Raw genomic sequence first — 19,008 nt, 5'->3', positions numbered from 1 at the left:
AATAGGGGATGAGTTTACTGAAAACACATGCACAATGTATTAAAAGATTATATTGTTTGTAACATATCTGTCACACTGTGATTCTTGATTTTTTCTCTTTGGGTGATTCCTCATTAGGACCAGTGTTTTTGTGGAAATCACCATTTCCTCCTCTGTTGTTTGTCTTGTGGATGTGCAGGTGAGCATCCCATCTCCAGGCTAAAGACACAGCAGAACCTGGCAAACCTGGCTAGGTCGTGGGAATTCTCCCAGGTTTTCCAGAGTTGTTATTCTTTTTGTTACATTGTTACCCTGGATCCTTCGAAAGGGGAAAAAATGGATGATGGTGGTACGAGGTCAACGTTGCATTGTGTTATCCCTCCCAATATTCAAACATCTATACTCTTTTGTCTTCTGGTTACCTTCATCCTAGAACACCAAGTACACAATAAAATAATACCATAGTTTATCCTCCTTTATATGCAATTGTACTGTATTTGTGATATGATGTAGCAGGTTGCTGTATACAATTGTGGATGCCCAGGTTTCATTCTAACATGTGGAAATCCTAGGGCAAGAGCGCTTGGCAAAGTAAGCCAAATGTGCTCATACAATTTTAATAATACTAATACTAATAAGCTTTTTAGTAACATTCCTTAACTTCCTGAAACTTTAACATGCATGTGTCCATATAGCAGAAAAGGGACATCAGTCATTCAACCCTGATGTGGTTCGTTGTTGTCCCCCCCCCACCCACTTTTTAATATAAGATCTGTAATATTTTGTTTTGTATTTTTATGTAGGTAATATAGCAGCAATAGCGATATTTTGTAAACAAAAACCATATCCTTGAGCAATATTGATTGCAGCTTAATAATTCATGGAGTAATATTTGCTAAAAGAAGCATAAGTATGGATCTCAAATATTCACAGTTTTGTTTGCTATCCATGTTTATTTGCTAATTCTTTTCAAAAGATTTTAAGTCTAGGTAAGAGATCTGTAGAATTATCTGAAACAAGCAAAATGGGTTTTTAGTTCTCAGGGCTGAACTCTGCCCTCACATGAACAAGTCTGCATTGGATTATTTAATGCCAGATATTAATAAATATTTTATTGCAGTAATGGAAAATAATTATGTGGCTTTTTAATACAAACCTAGTTTGAGATTCTGAACAGTTTAAGGCCAGTTTCTGTCTTTGCATTTTGAGATCCTATCTGTATTTTTATTCATGGTTGAGAATTGAAACCGGGTTGCCTGCAAATTTAGAAATAATCCCTAAAACAAGACTATAGCATCTTACAGGCCAGGCATGTTGAATCTCTTTCAGCCTGAGGGCTGAATTCCATTTCAGAGAAGCTCTTGGGACATCACATTCCAGTGGTGGGTGGGGCCAAAAGCAAAAGGGGCAGGGCCAAAAATGCCCCAAACACCAGGCATATTTTAGCTTCAAGCTCTTCCTGCCAGTAACCGAGCCTTAGGAGAGGCTGTTCAGCCTTTTAGGATGGGGGAGAGGAAGTGGCACAAAAAGCAAGGAAACCCCCAAACCATCAGTTGTTGAGAGAAAGGGGCGTGGCCATCTGGGGCACTTTTTTGAGTTTGATTGGAGCATCTGAAGACCATCAACCCCTTTCAGGACAAATGGGAGGTCTTCCTTGCTGGAAGCTAGTCTGGATTGCAGTGCAGATGGGAAGGTGGAAGACTTAGAAGTAGGGATGTATGGACTGTGCAAAACTTGTTCTGTCTGTGTTTTGCAGATTGTCAATCAACTTTCATTCTGCCCATTGACAGAATTGGATTTTTTTTTGTTCTGAATTTGCACAAATGTGCATTTGCACAAATTCGTATTTGCACAAGTTCACACTTGTGAAAATGCACAAATTTCCCCCAAATGTGCAAAATCCCCCATAATGCTCATTTTCAGGCTTTAGCCTATGGGGAGATGCAGACTTTTGGCAAGGGTTTTTTTTTTTTTGCATACTTTTTGACAACAAAATTTGTGCAAAATCAGGAAATTAGAAAAACAGTCCACAAGTTGGTGGAATCCTCCTGTCAGGGGAAAAGCCATCTGGTGCGGAATCTGCCAGCTGGCTTCATCAAAATCCAAACTCATTTGGTTCTGTTGCAGATTGCTCTGACATCCCTACTTAGAAGACCCCTGCACAAACTGCACAAAAGCCAGGGAACCATGAAATGATTGGTGGTCGGAGAAAAGGGGGACAGACCAGGGGAGAGGGAGACGGCCATTCAGGAAACCCTGGAGGCATCTCTTGGAACCACATGTGGGCCAGGTATAGCCCCTGGACCTGAGGGCCTGCACTCTTGTTACAGACATTGAATAGGGGTAAAATGAATGCATGGAGGCTGAGTGGGGGGGATGGCATTCCGTCCCCAGCCTGCAAACATTAATTAGGGAAACTTTCCCCAGGCTGGTGTCCTCCAGATGTTTCAGCCTACAACTCCCATCAGTCCAGCCAGCATGGCCAATGGCCAGGATGTTGGGAGTTGCTGTCAAAAACATCTGGTGGGCACCAGGCTGTGGAAGACTGCATTACAACACGTGCTGAGAAGTGCCAAGTGTACGGCCTGTCCACAGAGAATCAGAAGCTTGCAAAGGGTGGGTTCTTGAACACCCAGAGAGGGCTTTATAGGCATTCAAGCAGCCATGTGCCGGGTCTCTACAGACGTTCTAATGGATGTGCCTAGGCTGGAGTGCAACCTGCCACTCCCATGTGCCATTACCCCTATTGAACATCTGTAAGGGGCTTCTGTTATGCACTTCCAAGGCAGGAAAAGGAGATACGTCTGTCTCTTCATATGAACATTTTCATCCTGCCATTCCTGCACGGAGCTCTGGACAGCTGTCCTGTTTTACCCTCACAGCAGCCACATAAGGAAATGATTTTCTCAAAGCCACCCAGTGAGGGCTGTGATTTGAACGCAGGCTTCTTGCCTCTTGTCCAGTCCGACCCCATTTCCTGTGTATCACACAGTCTCTCCTTTTAGGCCTTTCCTCTTGCGTATAAAATGGGATATGCTCCTCGCGGGTCTTGGAGCATTCAGTGAGGAATGGGGAACCGGAAGGAGGAGCATGGATCTTCCTGCAAGAGACTACAAAAGGCTTCATTTGTGAGGCTCAGGAGGAAGGAACCGAATTAGCCATCTGACTTCCTATCACAAGAATAAGGGGGTGGGGAGAACTGGCAATTTTAGTAATTTCAGTTGCTTGTTCTCAGCAATTTACTTTTCACTTGGGGAAAACCCTTCTCCACTGGAAATAGTACACAGGGGGTAGAATTTTCCTTTCCATCCAGCCAAAGTTCCTTCTATTAAACCCTTAACTATAGCCATGAGACTCTTCTAGTGCAGAATGCATTCTCAGTAATGGATTTGTTGGCATCTGGCACAGCTGAGGGACTGAACAAAGTCGCCGATGTATAGATCTGTTTTCCTTCATTTTGACTTTGTCCACTGATTCTTAATCATGTAACAACATGGCAGGCAGATCTCCTTTCTGAGAATGGATGAGATGTTTGCAAACTATAATCCTTTTGTCCTTTCTGTAGAAGAACCTTTTCTGAAAGAGAGAGAGAGAGAGAGAGAGAGAGAGAGAGAAGTTTACGCTTCATCCCTTTGTAAATTATTTTCTTGTTGTGCTGAGTGTAGCGCTTTGCTATGGGTTTAAAACTATATTGACTGAATAACCATTTGCCACAATAAAAGCACATAAATCAGATTTATATTGGGGGAGCTGATACGAACCCTTTGATCACATTCTGCTGTTAAACAAAAGTGAACAGTCCATCCAAAGTTAAGCACCCCATTGATTTCAGCAGGAAAATAGCCTTTCCTGCTGAAATCAATAGGCACTAGAAATTAGGGATGGACGAAAGTCCCTTACCTGGTCCCGCAGCTTGCTTCGCAGTGGGGGGGAGGTGCTCCGTTCCTTCCCCTGAAATTCTTGGCAGGAGGGAAGGCGCCCCATCCCTCCCCGCTGAAATTCTGGCTGGGGGGGAGGTGCCCCGTCCCTCTGGCCAAAATTCTGGCCGGGGGGGAGGCACCCCGTCCCTCCGGCCGTGAATCCTCTGCTCCTGCAGGGTCGCAAATGGCGGCGGCCGTAGCCACCGCCGTTTGCGTCCCTGCAGTCAGCCGTGATAGGCTACCTAAATCCTTACGTAACCTATCACGGCTGACTTTGGGGGGGGGAAGCGTGTATGCAATTGGCGGCGCCCATGGGCGCCGCCATTTGTGTTCCTTATTTGGGCACGTGTAGTCTACGTAGACATTTACTAGACTACAGTGAAAATAAGGGCAACGGAAATAGCGTTGCCCTTATTTTCGCTGTAATCTACGTAATTGTTTACATAGACTACACGTGCCCAAATAAGGAACGCAAATGGCGGCGCCCATGGGCGCCGCCAATTGCTTAAGCGCTTCCCCCCCCCAAAGTCAGCCATGAAAAGCTACGTAAGGATTTATGTAGCCTATCACAGTGTTTTTTGAAAATCTAGCCATGATAGGCTATGTAAATCTTTGCGTAGCCTATCACGTTTGTTTTCTTTTTTGTTTTTTTTTACTTGGAAATGGCGGCGGTGGCAGCCGGTCGGAAGACCGGCTGCCGCTGCCGCACTGCCGCTGAACCACCTCCGGGACCCGCCGCCGCCAGGGACATTCGACCAAGGTAAGTCCCATCCCTGGGGGGGTGGCGGGGGGGTGGCGGACCGTTTCTCCACCAATTTCGGGCGGCCGAATGCGTTGGCATTCAGCCTCCCGGAGATTCATGGAGAAATTCTCCAGCATCCCTACTAGAAATACTTAAATTGGGCTGGATTGTGTCCATGTATACCTGCCAACATTTCACAGTTGAAAATATGGGAAACATATAGCACCCCGATTCTCAAAACAAAGATGACTGCCCTTGCTCGCCTCCCTCTGCATTTTGCTATATACTCACCATGACTCCTTTAAAAGCCAAGAGAGTGATTGTTCTTTAGGTTAAAATCATGTTAGGAAATTATTAATTGTGCTGTAAATCTGTTATCAACAGTCCAAAATGAGCCTCGCCAGCGTGTACATTGACAGGCTGGGTGCTACATGGCACCTTGAAGTTCAAGGTTGGCTGTAGGTTTGACAGGCCAGTGGTGCAGTGGAGCCAGGACTCCCAGGGATGGAGCGCCGGGGCTTTCTGATTAGTGGGGGATGCTAACATCATCTGCCACCCCGCTCAGACTTCCCTGTTCCCTCTGGGCTTAGCTGCAATCCTCACAGAAACTGGAGAGAAATGGATTGTCCCAGTAACAACATATTGTCCCTTGTTGCAATGTAAAGGATTTGGGGGTGGCTTGGTCCTGAATGGGCCATTTAGACCCATTAGCTTTATCAAAGACCTGCTTCTGGTGGAGATGAAAACTGCTAGAACTGGTTCATTGATATGGATTAGCACCACTGCCTGCATTTTTGGCCTCTCCTTGGGGTGGGGTGGGGTGGCAAAGGAGACTGTCATGATAAGTCCCTGCGCATCACAGTTGACCACTTCACCACTAAGCCATGGGCAAAGTATCCTCTGATGCAGCCTTCCCCAACCTGATTCCCCCCAGATATGTTAGACTGCAATTCCTATCAGCCCAGCCATCATGGCTGTGGAGATTGGGGCTGTAGCCCAGCAGCACAACTGGAGGACACCAGGACGGGGAAGGCAGCTCTGGCAGATCCCTGGCCTCCGTTAGTGGGCCCTAGCAGGCTTGCCTGGCCATGCAGGCAGGGCCCTAAGCAGCTCTGGGCGGCTGGTTCTAGCAGCTCTTTAAATTTCCCACAATGTTCCACAGTGCAGGTCAGAGGCATTGTGGGAAATTAAAGAGTGGCCACTTGTCATGCTGGGCCAGAAAAAAAAAAAATGAAGTTAGGGGAAGTACAGCAACAGCAGTCCCTGCCAAGTCTCTGGGGCCCTGGCAGTTGCCCAGGGGTGCCATGTCCTGACACTGGCCCTGAACACTTTCATGTCTGTGCTTGCATGTGTATACGCAGGGACAAGACGCATTCACCGAGCTGAAGCTCCTGTGCAGGGAGTTCAGCCCTGGAGAAGGATGATTTCAGCAACTCGATTGCTAATAGAAGCACTCCCAGAATTATTACTTTCAGATAACTAAAAGTGGCCACCATGACTGGCCACAGTCATGGCTTGGGAAGGTTTGCTGGATCAGCCCTCAACTTGCCCTAAAAGAGGCATCACACTGAGCAAACGACTGCACTGAGAAGTTGTATATGCGAGGCTCTGGGGCTACAACTTCCTTTACTTCCTCCACTTCCTCCTGGCTGCCCTGGGGGGAAGACGAGGGGAGGGGAGGTTCACCAGTGCTTTTCTTTGGAGCTGGGGTGGACAGCTGTCCTATTCTACAGAGGTCGGTCCTCTGTTCTGGAGACTTCACAGAGGACAGTCTTCTCTTTGGAAGTGTCCACCATTTGATGGGCTGTCCAATCCAAATCTGGTTTAAAGAGCAAGAGCCATAAGAAGGAAGAGCTTAAAAGGGCCTTGACGTTGCCCAGCAGCAGGGAACACCTGGTCAACAGAGCAGGCACACAGCCCAGCTCACCTGGTCATCGTCTTCCTCACCATGGTGAGCCGTATTGTATTTCTATTTAAGTCATCGTTATTTCCAAATATACACCTAAACATATAAATTTGCATGTGCCAATGTAATGCAAATTGTTGTCCTCCTTTTGCCCCCCTTTCTGGTGATGCAATTCCCTTTATGTGTGTGTGCATGTGTGTGTGTGGGGTAATGCATAAGTGGCCCCCCTAATGGAGAGGAACTGTGAGGCTCCATTCCCCAATACAGATCAGGGGTGTGGTACCACATGATAGTAGTAGCCCTTTGGGCTTCCTTTCCTTTCCTATGTTGACAAGATGAAGATATAATACACGCAACCCTAGATTTAGATTTATAAGCACACTTTAACTGTAGTCTAATAAAGGCTTATCATCCGTGTACGTGGCCACTTATGATTTCTTTTGCTCCTATTTATTTTGAAACTGAACTTATAGTTATATGATGCATCTGTAGACTGTTTAGTTGTCTAGCAATCCCATGACTGTTTGTCATGTCCAATTGGAAAGCAACAGAAAAGGTATCTATAGATATGTGGAAAAAATATACAAAAATAAAACTTAAAAAAAAAAATCATTTACCACACCAGCTACCTAAGCTCCAGCCAAACAGTTTCAGGTAGGGAGGCCGCTTATGCATCACCCCAAAACAGGAAATGGTGAAACAGATTTGCATATATATACAGTAGTTGCAAATTTAGAAATAATTCCTATAACTTAGAAATACAATATATCTCACCATAGTGGGGAAGGCTGTGACCAGGTGACCTGTGTGCCTGCTGAGATTGCTGCTGATGGGCAACTTCACGTCCCCTTTAAGCTCTCCCTCCTTATGGAGGGAACTTCAATATGCTGATGAAAACGTAATCTGCGCACATTCAGAGGAAGATCTCCAAACTATCCTAAACATCTTCGCAGAAGCATATGAAAAGCTCAGCCTCTCGCTTAACATCAAAAACCCAAAGTGCTTTACCAGCAAGCACAAACCAATCCTTCTGTAGCGCCATCAATCCAACTTAATGGTGTGATGCTGGAAAATGTTGATCACTTTTCTTGTCTTGGTAGCCATCTCTCCACAAAAGCTGACATCAATGCTGAAATTCAGCATCGCCTGAGCTCTGCGAGTGTAGCATTCTCCCAAATGAAATATGGAGTGTTTGAGGATCAGGACATTCGCAAGGAGACTAAAATGCTTATTTACAAAGCCATTGTACTACCGACCTTGCTGGTACGCCTGTGAAACATGGACCATCTATAAACACTACTTCCAGCTTCTCGAAAGATTCCATCAACGCTGCCTCCGAAAAATTCTGCAAATTACTTGGGAAGACAGACGGACTAATGTCAGTGTACTGGAAGAAGCAAAGATCACCAGCGTTGAAACAATGATTCTCCAACATCAACTTCGCTGGACCGGCCATGTTGTTCAAACGCCTGATCATCGTCTCCCAAAGCAGCTACTTTATTCCCAACTTATGAATGGAAAACGGAATATTGGTGGACAGCAAAAGAGATTTAAAGATGTTCTCAAAGCTAATCTAAGAAAATGTGACATAAGCATTGAGAACTGGGAAGCTCTAACTCATGAGCGTTCCAACTGGAGGTCAGCCTACATTAAAGGCACTATGAACTTTGAAGAAGCACGAGTACGGGGCGAAAGGGAGAAACGAGCTCAACGGAAGGCATGTCACGCAAACCCTCACCGTGACCACCTTCCACCTGGAAACCTACGTCCTCACTGTGGGAGGCTGTGTGGATCCAGAATTGGCCTTCACAGCCACCTACAGACCCACTGCTAAGACTCTACTCTTGGAAGACAATCTTACTCGGTCACGAGTGATCGCCATGATATGGATCTTGATCTTTAAACTGGACTTGGACTGGATAGCCCTGCAAACAGAGGACGCATTCAGTTAGAACAGGGGTGTGCAGGAAGTAGATCTCCAGATATTTTGTATTTCAGCTCCCAGAAGACCCTGTCAGCATGGCCACTGGCCATGAATGCTGGGAGTTGAAGTCTAAAGCATCTTGAGATCTACGTTCTGCCCAACCCTGACCTAGACGACTGTCCTCTGACAGCTTTTCAAATAGAGGACTGTCCTCTGTAAAGTAGGGACACATGGCCTTCCTAGTTTCAGGTGGCATTGATGGGGAACCCAGAGGAGTCCAGAGAAACCCACTCAATAGCATCAGCAGCAGTGGTGGTAGTGTGTGTGGGGGAGATGTGGGTGCTGGCAGGCAGGCAGGCAGGAAGCACGCAAGAGTGAGGAGCTCCTGAGGGTCAGTTCAGCTCAGTGCTTCCTCTCTTACCAGCTCTTTTGCCTCTGCTTGACCTAGGCTCAAGCAGCAGCAGTCAAAACAGCTGCCTCTCCAGGAAACACTGTGGATCCATCTGCTAGGTTGGGATACCGTATGTGTATGTATGAAGGGAGCCCATTGCAGTCTCTTCCCTGGTGTTCAAACACCTGATGCCTATTCACAGCACACTAGGGATGTCAGAGAATTTTGCCACAAATCTCGGGGAGGCCAAATGCCAGCGTATTTGGCCCCCCAAAATTGGTGGTGAAACGGTCTGCCCCCCCCACCCCCGGGATGGGACTTATCTTGGGCAAATCTTCCTGGTGGCGGCGGCTCCGGCGGCAGTTCAGCAGCGGTTCAGTGGCAGTTTGGCAGCGGCAGCTGGTCTTCTGACCGGCTGCCACCACCGCCATTTCCAAGTTTTTTTAAAAAAAAAACGTGATAGGCTACGTAAAGATTTACGTAGCCTATTACGGCTACATTTTTTTTAAAATACCGTGATAGGCTACGTAAATGTTTACTTAGCCTATCACGGCTGAGTTAAAAAAAAACCCAAAAAACTGTGTGTATGCAAATGGTGGCACCCATGGGCGCCGCCATTTGCGTTCCTTATTTTGGCACGTCTAGTCTACGTAAACCATAGTCTACACTATTTGCGTTCCCCTTATTTTCGCCGTAGTCTACGTAAATGTTTACGTAGACTACACGTGCCAAAATAAGGAACGCAAATGGCGGCACCCATGGGCACCGCCATTTGCGTACACATGGGTTTTTTGTTTTTGTTTTTACTCAGCCATGATAGGCTACATAAACATTTACGTAGCCTATCACGGCTGACTGCAGGGATGCAAACGGCGGCGGCTACAGCCACCACCATTTGCAGACCCGGCCGGCCAGGATTCGTGGCGGGAGGGACGGGGCGCCTCCCCCCGGCCAGAATTTCAGGGGGGAGGGATGGGGCACCTCCCCCCAGCCAGAATTTTTTGGGGGAGGGACAGGACGCCTCCCCCCCGGCCAGAATTTCTGGGAGAGGGATGGAGCGCCTCCCCCCCACCGCGAATCAAATTTCGTAAAAGGTAAGTGACTTTCATACATCCCTACAGCATGCTCCTATTCCCTTTTGCACCCGAAGAATGCTCTGAGGCCTGAGCACAAGTAGCCCACTGTGGCTCACCGGTCTAGGTATGTCAGCCCCAGCCTCTGATGTTCCCCATTCAAACACAAAAGCCCTTGTATGTTTTTCTCCTCACTTTTGCAATCTGAAGATGCTGTTACCAATGAGTGGGTGGTTAGGAGAGTCTTCAGTGCATACCGGCACACCCCATTTGCTGGTAGAGCTGTCGCTTATTTAAGTGTCCTTATTTCTCTAATTCAGTGAAACAAAGGAAGGACTTCGCCCTTCAAAAGTCAGTGGCATTGTCATCCTTTGGAAATCTGAAATGGCATCAGTAGACAGTAACGACGGTCTGCTAGAATTAAAATGGATTTTTAAAAAGGGTCAAATGCTGCAGTTCTCTTTCCAAGAATCTGAATCTTTGTATAAACTGTCTCTTTGAGTGTGCATCCCCACATTTATCCCCTTGATTTCTAGCAGTTACCCTACTGTAGCATATATATTACATATAGTTTAACTTGAAAAGAAAACAGAAGGTATAAGTATAGCATTCCTGGGCCTTGTCCCCAGCAAGGCCTGTACCAAAGGGTCACTGCCCCTGTGGCTGCCACCGGAAGGCAGCTCCCTCCAAGGCAGCAGCTCCTTTTTTAAAAAAGATTTTAACTGTTCTTTATTTCATTTCCGTTATAATACATGCACATTACCTGTCTGTACAACTTTGTTCAACTAATGCATAATAAATTGTACAATTTACAAGTGATCCATGCTATTAACAATGCTAAGATGTACATTTTATTCTTAAGAACAAATATATAATGTAAACTAAACTTTCTCTGCAATTTTTTAATGTTTGAAAACATGCATTACAATGTGTTAATACATTGTATTAATGTATTAATACATTAATACATAATGTAATGGCCGGTCACCCGGCAACTCTGGGCGATGTACAACAGTACAATTTAAAACAGTAAAATTATACATTAAAACATTTTTTAAAAATACCCAAACCCACCCCAAATGCCTGCCTGAATAACCAAGTTTTCAGTGCATGGCGGAAGCTCATTAAAGAGGGGGCATGGCCGAGTTCCTTAGGGAGGGAGTTCCAGAGAATGGGGACTACCACAGAGAAGGCCCTCTCCTTCGTCCTCACCAGCCTAGCTGTCCTGGCTGATGGGACAGAGAGAAGGCCATCCGAGGCTGATTTTGTTAAGCGGCCTGTCTGGTGTTGTTGGAGGCGCTCCTTGAGGTTCCGGCTATGTGGGCCGGAACAACATAGGGTTTTAAAGGTCAAAACCAACACCTTGATTTTGGCCCGGAAAACAACTGGTAACCTGGGCAACCTCTTCAACACTGGAGTGATGTGATCACTCCAGCAGCTGCCTTTAATCAGCCACTGGCGTGATTAAATAAAATTTAAGTAAAATTGTACCATTCTTCTGTAAACCTGTCCCTTTTTCTTTGTCCTTTTGCTAATTTAATATTATTTGTCAATTCTTCTAATAATGCAATCTGCCATACTCTGTTGTCCCATTCTTTAAGCAAGATTCCCTTTAGATGTTTCCATTTGCTGGCTATCAACAATCTAGCTGCAGTTATGAGAAGTCTTATACATGTTTATGTAATAAATTCTTGTTATTACCTTGAAATATTCCCAGTAATGCTAATTCTGGTGTTTTTGATATGCTTTATCCTGTTATTTTACTAATTTCTAGAAAAACAAAAGTCCCATATTTTCTTCATTTTCCCATTTTCCCCCCACATGTGTTGTGTGGTGCCTAGTTCTTTATATCCCCTCCAGCAAAATTTATTGTTGTCTGAGTTCATATAAGACAAGCGCACTGGAGTGAGATACCAGCCTTGTATCATTTTAATAGTTTGTTCCCTGATTTTAGAGGATAGCATTTTAATTGGAAATCTCTGGCAGCAGCTCCTTTTAAGCCTCTGGAATCAGGGCTGGCCCTACCATTAGGCAGGGTGAGCCAGTCGCCTCTGGCAGCAGATGCTGGGAGGTGGCAGCAAGGTGTTAGAGGAGAGTGCTGTGTGCCACACAGCCTGCTCTGTGCCCCCTAAGCTGGCTTGCTGCCTTGAGGTGTGATGGAGGATGTCATCCCATCATCAGTGCTGAAGCAAGATTCAGCTCCCAGTCCAGCTGGCTTTTGTACATGGGATGAAGGGGGCACCATCCATCTTGGTCTTTGTCTCAGGCAGCAAAATATCTTGGGCTGGCCCTGTCCAGAACAGAAGGGTGGGGCAAGTCAGGTGAAGGTGCTCAGCCCCAGCTCTCACATAGTCCTTTTCTGCCAATCCTCCCATTCCAGAACTACTAAATACTGATCAGAAATTCTGGTGGTCACTCTGATATCTGCTGTGCTATGGATGTGCTTATGAATACTTTTAGATGGATGTGCATTTTGTATTCACAAAGATCTTGTGATATTTCAACTTCTTGGCACAAAGTGACCAGCATTCCCATGATAATTTTAATCTTTTTGCGTCAAACCATCTCTACTTTCATAAACCTTTAACTGTTTCCTGTGAAAACATCTTCCTAAGCAACAGTTTTAACCTATGCCCCATAGTATTATCCTAGTACAGTTGCAATCCTATGCTCACTTACTTGGCAGTAAGCCCCTTTGAACTCAATGGGACTTATGTCTGCAAAACATGTATACAATTGTGCTATACGTGTACTTGATCATTCTAACCGGCATTGACTTTCTATCTATTATACCTAAAATATTTAATAAACTAGCTGCTTGGAATTAATTTTAAATGGCAACCTCCTTGTTTATTAGTGCCATACCCCCCCCCCAACCAGAGAAAGAGAATGAATAGCAGGCAACAGCTGGAATTTAATTTAATAAGTGAATATATGCGATGGAGAGCTGACTAGGGGAAGTGAATTACTGACTTTTCATCACTGTGGTTGTGCTTCCTATCCAACCCTCCTGATCAGGAGAAGTGAAAATCTTTCTGATTAAATACATTTTAGGGGTCCTGGAGGGAAAGTATTTAAGTCAGGTCAGTTCTATTTCTGGATTGGTATATGCAATATCTTCCAATTCTGTTGCCAGTTTAGAGTGGGGTTATTTGAGAAAGGTTACTACTAGGGAGAAATGTAATGCAGTAGCTTTCTGAAAACTCATTCCCATCTCCCATAATGAGGGGCATGGTTCCATAGCTATGTGAAACAGTAACCCTATATCTAGTTCCTATTGCTCCATCATAGCTGACATACAGTAGGGGCTTTTGTTTTTATTTTAAAATCCTTCTATACAGTAATGTCAGTTATTGAAAACTGTGTTCCAGGGAGTTACAGTGTACATGTGCTGGGGCCAGCTATTTTTATATCCCACAGTGCCCCACAGCAACATTACACTGGGGCATTGTGGGAAATTATAATGGCAACTGCTCAGGTGCCCAGTGCTGAGATTTAAAGGGGAGCCCAGGCCAGGCCTTTGTGGCCTTTGTGGCCCAAGGATGCCATGTGGTAACACCAGGCTTGTTCCTCAATAAGGCCAGGAAGGGAAAACAAGCTGTCTCTTAAGGACAACTTATCTGCCCCAACTGTCAAGCCCAGCTTTCTGACACTGTATGGCAACTCAACACAATTCACAAATAATGCTGAAGTTCTTTATTGTAGTAGATCAGGTTACACAGATCAGCTTCCAGAGCCTGTGGCAGAGCTTACAGCATTATAAATCCCAATAAATCAAATAGCCTAGAAAGCAACTATTGGCACAATGCTTTGTTCAACAGACAGTCCCAAGGCTAGAATTCATACAGAATTGGAGTCCCAGCAATATATTAGAAGTTTAAGGCTTTACAAGATTCAAGGCAGACAAGAGTTCAAGATGCATGATAAGGCCAAGCAAGAAAATATTCTGAGCAATTAAGATGTTGTTCTCAGCAAAAGCTCTTCAGCCTGTGCATTAGCTTAAATACAGGGGAAGAGCTGCCGAAGCCCTTCTTTTGACAGGAGCTTCTCCTGACAGGGAAATCTGGCCCATAAATGATAACGATGTCTGAGGGGGCATTTATGTTCCACCCTTTTCAGTTGTCATCATACCCCCTGACACCCCCCCCCCTGCATGGTTCTCACATTCCCAGTGAATCAGAGGCCTCCTTCAAGGCTGCATCTTGCAACTGTGGCTGATAGGGAGCATCCTCCTCCTTGGGCCTGCAATCAGATGGGAAGCTAGGCAGAGCTAAGCTCCCAGGCCTCGAGAGTCCCATGAGTGGAATGGGTTCCCAATTATCCTGCTCTAAGTTTGAATCAGATTCTGGCTCTAAAGCCATAGGGCCCACAGTGGCACTGGAGCTAGGCCCAACATCAACCAATCTTTGCCAGCAGGGGAGCACTGGGTGTGTTCAGTGGTTCACCCTTAGTTTACCCAGAGCAATACTGAGGCAGCAACACTAAGATGTAAGGTGAAATCTGAATGAACAGATTGGAGTTTTCTGAATTCTCATTTTGGTGGGTGCCCCTGCCAAATGAAGTGAGGGGGGTGGCTCCAAAGGAGAGGGCTTTTTTAGTGGTCTACCCCAGTTGTGGAATTCGCTCCTCAGAGAGGCACCCTAGTGTCTACATTGTGGTCATTTCAGTGCCAGGTGAAGACCTTTTTATTTCCCCAGGCTTTCTAGTCCTTCAGTTTTGTTTTACATAACACCGTTGTTTTCTACAAATAGTGGCGGTGAGGCCCAGCACACTGGGCCATCATGCCATGTGAATGTGGCCTAACACATGCTCTAGAACTTCTGCAATGTGTGGAGGTTCCGTGGCACATGAGCAGGGGTTCTTTACCAGATGTGTCAGTCAGGAAAAATTCCTGAGTACAGAAAATTCTAAAACAAAGACAGTGTGCTTTATGAATATTATTATACTCATGGAAAAGTGGCACTGGTAAATTTAAGACTAAGCAAAGCTAGTTTGATATATGACAGGTAGAGCCTTTTCAGAATATCCCCCCCAGCCCCCATACACACACTATTTACATTAAAAACACAAGAACATAAGAAGAGCCATGCTGGATCAGACCAAGGGTCCATCTAGTCCAGCATTCTGTTCACACATTCTGGCCAACCAGCTGTCATCCAGGAACCCACAAGTAGGGCATGAGTGCAACAGCACCCTCCCACTCATGTTCCCCAGCAACTGGTGTACATAGGCTCACTGCCTCTAGTTCTGGAGGTAGCATACAGCCATCAGGACTAGTAGCCATCGATAGCCTTCTTCTCCATGTATTTGTCCAACCCCCTTTTAAAGCCATCCAAATTGGTGGCCATCAGTACTACCTGTGGTACCGAATTCCATAGTTTAACTAAGCTCTGTGTGAAGAAGTGCTTCCTTTTATCTGCCCTCAATCTCCCACCAATCAGCTTCATAGGATGACCTCGGGTTCTAGTATTTTGAGAGAAGGAGAAAAATGTCTCCCTCTCCACCATGCATAATTTTGTACACCTCTATCATGTCTCCCCTCACCCTCCTTTTTCCCAAGCTAAACAATCCCAGATGCTGTAACCCTTCTCTCATAAGGGAGATCAGGGATGGACAAAAGTCCCTTACCTGATCCCAACACTTGCTTCGTGGTGGGGGGGAGGCACTCCGTCCCTCCCCCCGAAATTCTGGCCGGGGGAGAGACGCCCCATCCCTCCCTGCCAAAATTCTGGCCAGAGGGGAGGCGCCCCATCCCTCCCTGCCGAAATTCTGGCTGGGGGGGAGGTGCCCCATCTCTCCAGCCGCGAAACTTCATCGTCTGCCGGGACGCAAATGGCAGCGGCCGTAGCCACCGCCGTTTGTGTCCCTGCAGTCAGCCGTGATAGGCTACGTAAATGTTTACGTAGCCTATCACGGCTGACTTTGGAAAAAAAAAGCGCGTACGCAAATGGTGGCGCCCATGGGTGCCGCCATTTGCATTCCTTATTTTGGCACATGTAGTCTACGTAAACATTTATGTAGACTATGGCGAAAATAAGGGCAACACTATTTGTCTTCCCCTTATTTTCGCCGTAGTCTACATAAATGTTTACGTAGACTACACGTGCCAAAATAAGGAACGCAAATGGCAGCGACCATGGGCGCCGCCATTTGCGTACGCGGTTCCCCCCCAAAAGTCAGCCGCGATAGGCTATATAAACACTTACATAGCCTATCATGGTGTTTTTTTTAAATATAGCCGTGATAGGCTATGTAAATCTTTACATAGCCTATCACGTTTGTTTTTTGTTTATTTTTTACTTGGAAATGGCGGTGGCGGCAGCCGGTCGGAAGACCGGCCGTCACCGCCGCCGCCACCGAACCGCTGCCGAACCACCGCCAGAGCTGCCGCTGCCAGGGACATTCGAGCAAGGTAAGTCCTGTCCCGGGGGGGCGGGGGGGCAGACCGTTTCTCCACCAATTTTTGGGGGCTGAATGTGCTGGCATTCGGCCTCCCCGAGATTCATGGAGAAATTCTCTGACATCCCTAGGGGAGATGCTCCAGCCCCTTGTTAGGGATGGCGGAGAATTTCTCCACAAATCTTGGGGAGGCCGAATGCCAACGCATTCGGCCCCCCGAAATTGGCGGTGAAATTCTCCACCCCCCCCACCCCCCCCCGGGATGGGACTTACCTCCCTTGAATGTCTCTCTGGGCGGCGGGTCCCGGCGGCGGTTCGGTGGAGGTTCATCGGGGGCGGGGGTGGCGGCCGGTCTTCCGACCGGTTGCCGCCGCCGCCATTACAAAATAAAGTAAAAAAACCCACAAAAACACGTGATAGGCTACGTAACGATTTACGTAGCCTGTTACGGCTAGGTTTCCAAAGTCAGCCGTGATAGGCTACGTAAATCGTTACGTAGCCTATCACGGCTGACTTTGAGAAGAAAAAAAAAGCGTGGTGTATGCAAGTGGCGGCGCCCATGGGCGCCGCCATTTGCGTTCCTTATTTGGTCCCGGGTAGTCTACGTAAAGATTTACATAGACTATGGCGAAAACAAGGGCAATGCTATTTGCGTTGCCCTTTTTTTTCGCTGTAGTCTATGTAAATCTTTACGTAGACTACCGGGACCAAATAAGGAATGCAAATGGCGGCGCCCATGGGCGCCGCCATTTGCGTACGTGCTTTTTTCCCCCCCAAAGTCACCCGTGATAGGCTATGTAACGATTTACGTAGCCTATCATGGCTGACTTTGGAAATCTAGCCATGATAGGCTATGTTAATCGTTAAGTAGCCTATCATGGGTGTGTATGTGTGTGTTTTTTTACTTTTGTATTTCGCGGCCGGGGAGATGGGGCCTGAATTTCGGCCGGGCGAGGCGGGGTGCCTCCCCCCCCGGCTTGAACTTCGGGGGGAGAACCGAACCGCCTCCCCCCCACCACGAAGCAAGCTGCAGGACCAGGTAAGTCCCTTTCGTACATCCATACCCTTGATCATTTTAGTTGCCCTTTTCTTCACTTTTTCCAGCTCTACATATATTTTTTTTAGGTGTGGTGACCAGAACTATACACAGTATTCCAAGATTTGCATGGATTTTTGTAGGGGCAGTATGATGCTGGCTGTTTTAGTATCAATTTCTAATTATGCTTAGCAGGGAGTTTGCCTTTTTTACAGTGGCTGCACACTGGGTTGACATCTTTGTTGAGCTGTCCACCACAACCCCAAGATCTCTTTCCTCATCGGTCACTGCTAGCTCAGATCCCATCAGGCTATACTTGAAGTTGGGATTTTTTGCCCCAACATACATCACTTTACACTTTCTTACATTGAACTGCATTTGCCATTTAGATGCCCATTCTTCCATTTTGGAGAGATCCTTTTGGAGCTCTTCACAATCCCTTTTTGTTTTAACTGCCCTAAATAATGTGATGTCATTCGCAAACTTGGCCAGTTCACTGCTCACTCCTAATTCCAGATTATTTATGAACAGGTTGAAAAACATTGGTCCTAATACAGATCCCTTTGGGACCCCACTATTTACTTCCCTCCATTGGGAGAATTTACCATTTATTCCTACTCTCTGCTTCTTGTTCTTTAACCAGTAACTGATCCATAAGACGACCTCTCCTCTTATTCCATGACTGCTAAGTTTGTTCAAGAGTCTTTGGTGAGGGACTTTGTCAAAAGCCTTTTGGAAGTCCAAGTAAACAATGTCTACCAGATCACCCCTGTCTACACATTTATTGACACTCTCAAAGAACTCTAAAAGGTTAGTGAGACAGGACATACCTTTGCAGAAGCCATGTTTTTCTTGTCATTCTATATGCTTACTAATTTTATCTTTAATAATGCCTTCTACCAATTTACACAGAACAGATGTTAAGGTAACCAGACTGTAATTTCCCGGATCCCCCCTGGCTCCCTCTTGGAAAATTGGTGTCACATTGGCCATCTTCCTGTCCTCTGGTATAGAGGCTGATCTTAGGGACATGTTACATATTTTGGTTAGAAGATCAGCAACTTCATATTTGAGTTCTTTGAGAACTCTAGGATGGATACCATCTGGGCCCGGTGATTTATTTGCTTTCAATTAATCAATAAGGTCGAGAACTTCATCTTTTGTTGCCACTATTTGCCTCAGTTCCTCAGACTCCCTTCCTGAAAACATCAGTTCAGGTACAGGTATCTGTCCTATACCTTCTGCAGTGAAGACAGATGAAAAGAATTCATTCAGCTTCCCTGCAATCTCCTTGTCCTCCTGCAGTACTCCTTTAACTCCATTGTCATCCAATGGTCCAACTGCCTCCCTAGCTGGTTTTCTACTTCTGCAAGGATCCACAAATTGTTCCTGCAGGGAGGGACATTGCATTTCCTCAGCATTCAAACAACTCAATATTGTTGATGAGAAAATGTGATCCACATCCCTTTCCTGCTAGTGTACCTTTTGCAAGTGTTAATACTATAAGGAATGTGGTTGCACATGAGTGTCATGAAATCCCATTGAGTCAAGGGACCGTAGCTCAGTGGAAGAGTACATGCTTTGCATGCAGAAGGCCTCAGATTCAGTCTGTGACATCTCTAGTTAAAATGTTAGGTT

Source organism: Heloderma suspectum, chromosome 1, assembly GCF_057233095.1.
Source record: "Heloderma suspectum isolate Gila_16-S chromosome 1, 16-S_ref, whole genome shotgun sequence".
Classification (NCBI taxonomy): domain Eukaryota; kingdom Metazoa; phylum Chordata; class Lepidosauria; order Squamata; family Helodermatidae; genus Heloderma; species Heloderma suspectum.
This window is presented reverse-complemented; position numbering follows the sequence as displayed.